The sequence below is a fragment of the Chrysochloris asiatica genome, unplaced genomic scaffold (assembly GCF_000296735.1).
Source record: "Chrysochloris asiatica unplaced genomic scaffold, ChrAsi1.0 scaffold00410, whole genome shotgun sequence".
NCBI classification, from domain to species: Eukaryota; Metazoa; Chordata; class Mammalia; order Afrosoricida; family Chrysochloridae; genus Chrysochloris; species Chrysochloris asiatica.
In genome coordinates, this window is record NW_006408928.1 from 1,376,854 (window position 1) to 1,385,633 (window position 8,780).

The window sequence follows — 8,780 nt, forward strand, 5'->3', positions numbered from 1 at the left end:
TCTACTTCCAGCTTATTTGCCTCAGTCACTTTATCTCGTTTCTGGACATGTGCAGATATGGTCATCTGCTTCTGTTTCTTGGGCATCTTCAGGGGTTATCTGTGGCCTTAATACTCAGATGGGTATGTATTTTGGTATTTTTTATGCTTTCTGATTGCCTCCAAGTAGATGAGATCAGGAAATGGGCTTCCCTTTTCACTCTTCTTCTTGAGAAATTTCAAGATGCCACTGTTGGTTATTTTGATGTAATATAGGATTTAATTCTCGGCCTATTTCCTTTTTTGTCTGCTTGTCCTGTTCCACAATTCCTGTTCAGGCCTTGTTTCTAATTGTAAACAGTTCAGGGCCAACTGTGGCTGTTTGGTTTTAATTGGAAACTGTCTCTTTAAATTTCAAGGAGATCTGTGTGCATGCATAGTAGTACCCTCCAAGGGTGGGGCTGGGGTGCCCACTAGCTCAGGTACACCTATAGTCACCAGAATGTAGGTGTGCACACAGCAAGGGACCAATGAACAGCTACCAAAAGAGAAGAATGTCCACACCTTTGTCTCTGTGGTTCTTCCAGGCGTCTGTGGCTGCTCCGATCCTTCCCCTGCTTGGTCTTACTCAAGATGGCGGCTCCTGGAGCAGCTGAGCGTCTCAAATTAGAAAGCAATGGATTTTTGTTTCTGCCACAAATTCCCCCAGCTGTAAGCCTTCCAACATTCTAAATAGTCCTTTATATGTGGTTCAGAGTCCTGGGACCATTCCCCGAGCCTGCTTGGTAGCACAGTCTGTCTTTTTGCTGGTGGAGCTCCTTTACTGCTATTCCATCCAATCTGCCATCTTGTTTGTTCTCTCTATGGTACTTTTAATATTCTCTTCCAACACTATAACTCAAATGCATCAATTCTTATAATCTTCTTAATTCAATGAACAAATTTCTTATGCTCATGATGTTATTGGAAACAGCTTGGGTTGGATCAGGCACACCTTAGCCTCAAACTGACATCTTTGCTCTTGAACACTTTAAAGAGGTCTTGTGCATCAGATTTGCCTAATGCAAATTTGATTTCATGGTTTCTTAACTGCTGCTTCCATGAGTGTTGATGGCTGATCAGAATAAAATGAAGTCTACGTTATCTTCAATCTTTTCTTCATTTATACAAGTGGTATTTGTTGGTCCAGTGATGAGGATTCTTGTTTTCTTTACATTGAGGTGCAACCCATACTGAAGGCTATAATCATTTATCTTCATCAGTAAGAATTTTAGTCCTCTACTGTTAGCATACTGGTTACAAATCGGGCTATGAACCTAAGGGTCAGCAGTTCGAAACTACCAGCTGTTCCACAGTAGAAAGATGAGGCTTTCTCTTCCTGTAAAGATTTGCAGCCTTGGAAACCCTGTACAGGGTTACTATGAGTTGGAACTGACTCCATGACACATTACAACAACAACACTTTCAGTAAGCAGGGTTGTTTCATCTGCATATCACAGGTTGTTAGTGAGTCTTCCTTCTTCCAATCCTGAGGCTACATTTTTCTTCATATAATCCAACTTTTCAGATTAATTGCTCAGCAAACAGATTGAATACGTATGGTGAAATAATACAACCCTGGCACACATTCTAATTTAAACTATTCAGTATTCCCTTGTTCTGTTAATACAACTGCTTTTTAGTCAAAGTACAGGTTCCTCATGAGCAAAGTTATGTGTTCCTGAATAGAGTTGATCCACACAATTGGCAGCCTTTGCATAGCCAATAAAGCAGAGATGAACACCCTTCTGGTATTCTCTGCTTTCAGCCAAGATCATCTGATGTCCAAGAAGATGAAAGAGATGGACAGATGGAAAAGACCTTCCTACTCCACATGTGCATAAACAGATAGACTCAATTACTCATCCATCTATCTTCTTTACAAATTAGCTCCTGCAGACAAAAAGTTGGAGTATTTGGAATTCCTAGGGATAAGTTTGGCAGTAAATTCACAATTCACAAAGCAAAGACAGACTCATTTGAATTCTGCCAATGTGGAACAATTTGGAATGTGTGAGGAATAATTTTTACGGGTTCTCTATTAATGGGAATAATTTTTTACGGGTTCTCTATTAATGAAATTATTTTGTATCCTTACAGATTTCCAAATATGAAAATACTACCTGGAAATGACACCTTAGTGACTGAATTTATTCTTGCTGGACTAACAGATCGTCCAGAGCTCCAGCAACCTCTCTTTTACTTGTTCTTTATGATTTACATAGTCACCATGGTGGGAAATCACTTGGTGATTTACCAGGGGAAAGTTTCATCTATATACTATTTTCTCTACTAATGTGAGTCCCATGCTTAACCCTTGGATCTACAGTTTGAGGAACAAGAATGTTAAAGTAGCCAAGAGGAATGCTTTGATTAAAATTCAGAGGAAAACCATATTTTAATTAGATGCTGTGTTAGTATACAGAAGTTCAAGCATTTAAATTATTATCGGTGTTTCCCATGAGGAGACATTTACAACCATATTGATTCTACAGATTGTGGTATGTATTATTTAATAAAGTTAATCTGATCATTTCCATTTTATCTAATCTTGTCTAATTCTTTGCTTCTCTATTGCATCTCTCACAAGATTACTAGATAATTTATAATATGTTTATTAAAGGAACATATACACAGGCAATTTTTGTTATTGTTTCATATTTGTGTCAGTCCTGTTCTACTCCTAATATGAACAAATACGATGAGTTACATAAATTGCCAATGGCAATTAGGCAAACAGTATGTTTGCCTAAACAGAGTACTACAAAATAGAATAAAAATATTCTCATTCTAATCAATATTTTTACATATATAGGCGGTAGTATTCAGTGAAATGCCATTATACAAGCTAAACATGCATAGTGCCTAAACCTTTTGTTTTTGTCTATTTCTTTAGTTGATTTTCGTATCCTCCTTCCTATTATTATCCTGATTTATGTTGTTCTCTTTTGCGAATAGCAAAAGCTACACCACATACTTCTGAGAGCCTCTTTCAACCCTAAGTCATATAAAAAAAAAAAAAAAAAAAAAAAAAAAAACTGTCATTGAATTGATTCTGAATCATATTGCTGTTGTTGTTAAGTGCCATCGAGTAGGTTTTGATTTCTAGTGACCCTGTATAGGGCTCCTCTGAGGAGTAGTGGGTGGGTTTGAACTGCCAACCTTGTGATTCACAGTTCAGTGTTTATCCTATAGTACCATCCCAGGAGTCTTATGAGATGTAAGTCTTTATGTAAGCAGACAGCTTCATCTTTCTTCTGTAGAGTGAGTTTTGGGTTTGAATCGACAATCTGGTATTTAGCAGCAAAGTGCATAAACCACTATATCACCAGGACATTTATTATTGAGAACACATACAACTCCACCTTTTGTTGTCAAAGCCAGCATTAGCAAGTGTGATTCAATAAATAACATGCATGTATTTCATGATCCCAATAAGTGTGCCGTCTGATTTGTATGGAGTCCTGGTGTGGTGTTGCAGGATAATGGACTAGACTTCAAGGTCAGTTTGAACCAAACAGTCAGTGGTTCAAACTCACCAGTCACTTCTTGGAAAGTCTTTACAGGGTTGCTATGAGTCAGAATTGACTGGACAGCACTTAACAGAAGCATGATTTATATGCTTAAATTTTAACATGTTCTTACTGGTAATAACTGATATTTATCAACTAAAGGAAAAGACTGCACATTATGTTATGATGAAATATCTTAGCCATTGTGTTACTTATCCAATGAGATTTATTATTAATGAAAAATAGTGTATCTTAATAGTTGTTTTTGTTGTTTAAGTGCCATCAAGTCTGTTCCGACCCATAGCAACCCTGCATAGGGTTTCTGAGGAGCAGCTGGTGAGTTTGAACCACAGACTTTGCAGTTCAAACAGCTTTGCAGTCTGATGCATTAACCCACAGTGCCACACCTGGACTCCTATATTAATAGTAAGATCCTATATACTTAAAAATATTTTGTGAAATTACTTAAACCTTGTATCACCATAAAGCAGTAAAACTATTTGGCATATAGAATTTTCTATAATTACTTCAATTCTCCTTTTGTATATTTAGAATATTTGATACAGTAGAAGGTCAAGAAACACTTTCCAAATAGAATATTTTGTTTCAATAACAATAATAATAAATTTATTTTCACTGATAATAATTAATAACTAATAAATAATAAATGAATCACAGTCTATGGTTTGATTTTTCTTTTATGCTATTTTAATATGTTACAAAAGCAATGCCATTAATTTTTAAATTCATAATTAATTTTATTATAAATGTAAAAATTATTTTAATTGAAAAACAGTTTACAGAATTTTTCCATACCTTTCACTCAACTTTTTAAACAACTACAGTAACATTATTAAAATCAGTAACCTTACTTTTATAAAATGCTAGTAATTATTATACAACCCTCATTAAATATCACCCCTATCTCCAACAATAGCCTTTACATTTTTTCCTCATTTTTTAATGCGGTTTGTTGTTGTTGTTAAGTGCCATCGAGTCGGTTCTGACCCATAGCGATCCTGAACAGGGTTTCCAAGGCTGTAAATCTTTATGGGAACAGAAAGCCTCATCTTTCTCCCACGGAGCAGCTGGTTGTTTTGAACTTCTGACCTTACGGTCAGCAGCCCGATTCGTAACCTGAGGTAAGTATATATAAAACAAAACATGTGGCATTTCAATTTGTTTTACACTGACATGAATACACTGAATTCAGTGACATCAATTACATTCTTCTTGTCATGCAACAATCACCACTATCTGCTTCTAAACGTTTTCATCACCCTTTACAAAACCTCAGTGTCTACTGAGCTATGCTATCAATCCCTCTGTTTATTTTCTTTCTAGCCCTGCTGTGGAGTTCTGGTGTGGTGCTGTGGGTTAATGTGCCAGACTGCAAAGCCTTTTGAACTGCAATGTCTGTGGTTCAAGCTCACCAGCTGCTCCTTGGAAACCCTACCCAGGGTCGCTATGGGTTGGAACCAACTTGATGGCACTTTAAAACAACAAAACCCCTCCTGTTGTTAAGTGACTTCCTGTTTTTCTGACTCATTTCTGACCTTGTATAGTTTTCAAAGAGAGGCTGGTATATTTGTACCACCTACTTTTGTTAGTTGACCAGTTCTTATTCTAGAGCACCACACCAAGACTCCCTTTTGCCACAGTAGGGGCATTTTATAAAGTTATACTTTGTTCCTTTTACACAAAATTCTAAAACAGAGATAATGAAAATTTTATAAAAACAATCCTTAGTAAAAATCGCCTGGGGTGTTATGGTGGAGGTAATGGTTATGTGAGTGGAGTTGGGCTATAAATCTGTACAGGAGAAAAAAAAAATCATCTTTCTCCTGCATAGGTACTGGTAGATTCAAAATGTGCACTTTGCAGTTAGCAGCCAAGCTCATAATCCACAACACTACCAGGGCTCCTTCTGGGGTGTTATATCAAATCTGAAATTATATTAATGGAGTAAGGAAAAATTTCAGAGTGTTAATTCTTGACTCTTGATGGGACTAGACTGAGGCAGTAGATTGAGTATAAACATTTAAAAATCATGAATACAAATATCTCCTGCTTTAATGAAAAAAATGTATTATGTATTTAGGAGGTATTGAAGTGAAATCCTACTTAATTATGAGGCTTACATCAAAATCAACGTTTTACAAATGTATTTTTAAAGCGTACCAAGAATGAGCATTCCAGTCTATATTACTGGATTCTTGGCGCCAGTAGTGTAAATACATAATGCAGATATGTAAATTTCATTGATATCTAGTAATTACATTTACATTTGATGGCATTTTGTGTAAGACAGAAATACAGACCTGGTAAGTTTTACATATTAATTAGGTTATCCTAACGCGGAAGTAGTACTGGGCAAATCTGCTGCACAGGAACTTTTTAAAGTATTGAAGAGCAGTGATGTCAGCTTGAGGACTAGGGTGCGCCTGACCAAAGCCATTGTGTTTTCAATAGCCTCATATGGATGCGAAAGCTGGACAGTGAATAAGGAGGATCGTAGAAGAATTGATGCCTTTGAGTTGTGGTGTTGGAGGAGAATACTGAGGGTGCCATGGACTGCCAAAAGAACCAATAGATCTGTTTTGGAAGAAGTGCAGCCAGAGTGCTCCTTGGAGACCAGGATGGCTAAGCTTCGTCTCTCCTACTTTGGACATGTAGTCCGGAGGAAACAATCGTTGGAGAAGGATGTCATGCTGGGTAGGGTGGAGGGTCAGAGAAAAAGAGGAAGACCTCCAACGAGATGGATCGGCCAGGTGGCATCATTGATGGACTCGGGGGTGGCAGCGGTGGTGAGGTTGGCCCAGGATCGAGCATTGTTTTGTTCTGCTGTGCATGGGGTCGCTATGAGTCGGTTCCGACTCGATGGCACCTGACAACAACAACAACAACAACTCTAGTAAATAACTATAATTTTTAGATTGACAAGGTAATCTCAGATTTCACATTACATTTAGATGTTATGCCTTTTTCATTTTCTCCAATTTGATTTAGTGCATCAGTCATTTTTGTTTTGCATAACTGACTTTCTTTTAATAATTCTCATCGTTTGCATTTGTAGAATGTCTCTTAAATGGATTTTTCTGAAGTTTCTACCTCACTAATTTTAAATTATGCATTTTGTAAAGAATATCAAGGAGGTAATCCTGTGTTCCTTTAAGTGTTTGTTATTCTTGTTGTTAAATGCCATCCAGTTGTTTCTGACCAATAGGATTCCTGTAAGGTATCCAAGGAGCAGCTGGTGAATTTGCAGGACTTACCTTGTGGTAGAAACTGAACTCTCAGTCCAGTGCATTATCCCACAGTGCCATACCATCATTGATAGGGACCACAGTGGCTCTGTATGATCACTACTGCACTGTGAATCACAAGGTCAGTAATTCAAGTCCACCAGCTAGCTGCTCAGCAAGAGAAAGATGCAGCTTTCTGCTCACAAAAAGATTTGCCACCTTGGAAAGCCTATACAGAATTGACTATCCTTCTGAACCAATACAATGACACTAAACAACAACTTCATTATTGATAATGTTACATTTTTTTCCTGTTTTTTTTTTTTTTTTTTTTTTTTTTTGTTGTTGTTGATGATGATGTTTGTTTGGTTTTAATTGTTAACTGAGTGATAACTTACATGGGAAAACATTGGCTTTACACTATCATTTCATTGCAATGATTACAATCTCCTCTGTGCATCATTATTCAACAGTATTTGCTTCCATTCCCTCTGGGTTTTTGTGGGGGTTCTTTTTTGTTTGTTTGTTTTTTTTGGCGGGGTGGTGGTGGTGGTAGGGAAGTGTGGACAAAAACACTCAGGAATATGTAATCATTTAAATAACCAAAGGGAACATTCTGCAAGTCTGTCTGCTGGCCGCCAGCACTTAGTTCCTCTCTTTCCATGAATCTAGAGTCTTCAGAAGCTCCCTCTCTCCATGTCCTCATCTCTGCCTCTATCTCTGGCATCATTGCTTCTCTGGATAGGGTCCCGCATTCCACTTCCCCTTTGATGATCCTAGGGTCCTCTCTCTCTGGACTGTAAGATTAACTACTCCCCAGTTTTTGTTACAAAATATACACCTTTTTAGAGTTGTGACAGTTTCAATTAGTCATGATAACCATCACTCACTATTGAATCCTAAGAATCTCATCCCCATCTTTTTTCACCAGACCCGTCTAGACAAGATAAAAAGCTGTTTATTGGAGACTCTAACATCCCCCCACACTCTTAAACTAAACTCTCTCTTGAAAATTTGAAAGCCAGTCACTTTGTGCCTTTATCACTCCCTTATTTTTGATAGCCAATGTCTAAGTTGCATATCCCTATCTACCCTGTATACAGAGGGGATAGGATGGATACTTGATGTGAAGACTCCAGTCCTCTCTGTTGGTATTTTGAGCTACTACATCTATAAGTATAGGTTAAGTTCATCAAATTGTAGCAACTTCCTTTGCAAAAAATTGTTTTTTATCTTCCTCTAGTAGAGTATTTATTATCAAGCCATCGAGTCTAGGTCAAATGGGTACTATCTGCAAGTTTGGGTGTTCTTCTGCAACTCTCCTCACTTCGTATCAGCTGGATGCTTCACTCACAGCTCTAGTGGTTGTATCTTTGTCCATGGTCTCAGGATTCCCCTGGTTTCGCCATACTTCGGACCAACCAGCCCATTCTCTTCTTTCTCTCATCTCCAAGTCAAGGAGTGTCTATGGAACAAAGTTGAACTCAGCCCATTTCTTCATTGCTGCCTTTTCCCCTCTTCTACTCACCAATAGACCAATGTGGTCACCAGCAAGCTTACATGCCTTTGAGTTTCAGTCTTGGAGGGTTGTTTGTCCTGAAGGGACTGGATTGCTTGCCTTGATGGCTCCCCAGTGAACCACTTTCTAGTTCTTGTAGTAACAAATCTTACTGCCATTTTTACTTTTTTTTGTTGTTCCTGCTGATGTTTCTTTGAAAATGTATCTTCCACTGCTTTAGAGGCTCCAGGCTTGTCCTTTCTGGTGGGAATGTCCCACCTAGGTTCTGGATAGGGTGCCGGATTCCACCTAAGGTCCTATACACTACAAAGGCTCCACAAGAGGCCTATTTAACTGAGGAAGTTCTAGAATGATTTTTGGTTTTCCAATCAGTTATAGGCTGAAGACGGGCTTACAAGCTTTCTGTAATCATGTTTCCCAACATTCCTTTCTATCCCACTCAAGTGTCTATTTTATAATAGTAGGCAAGGGAAACCAATATTCATAA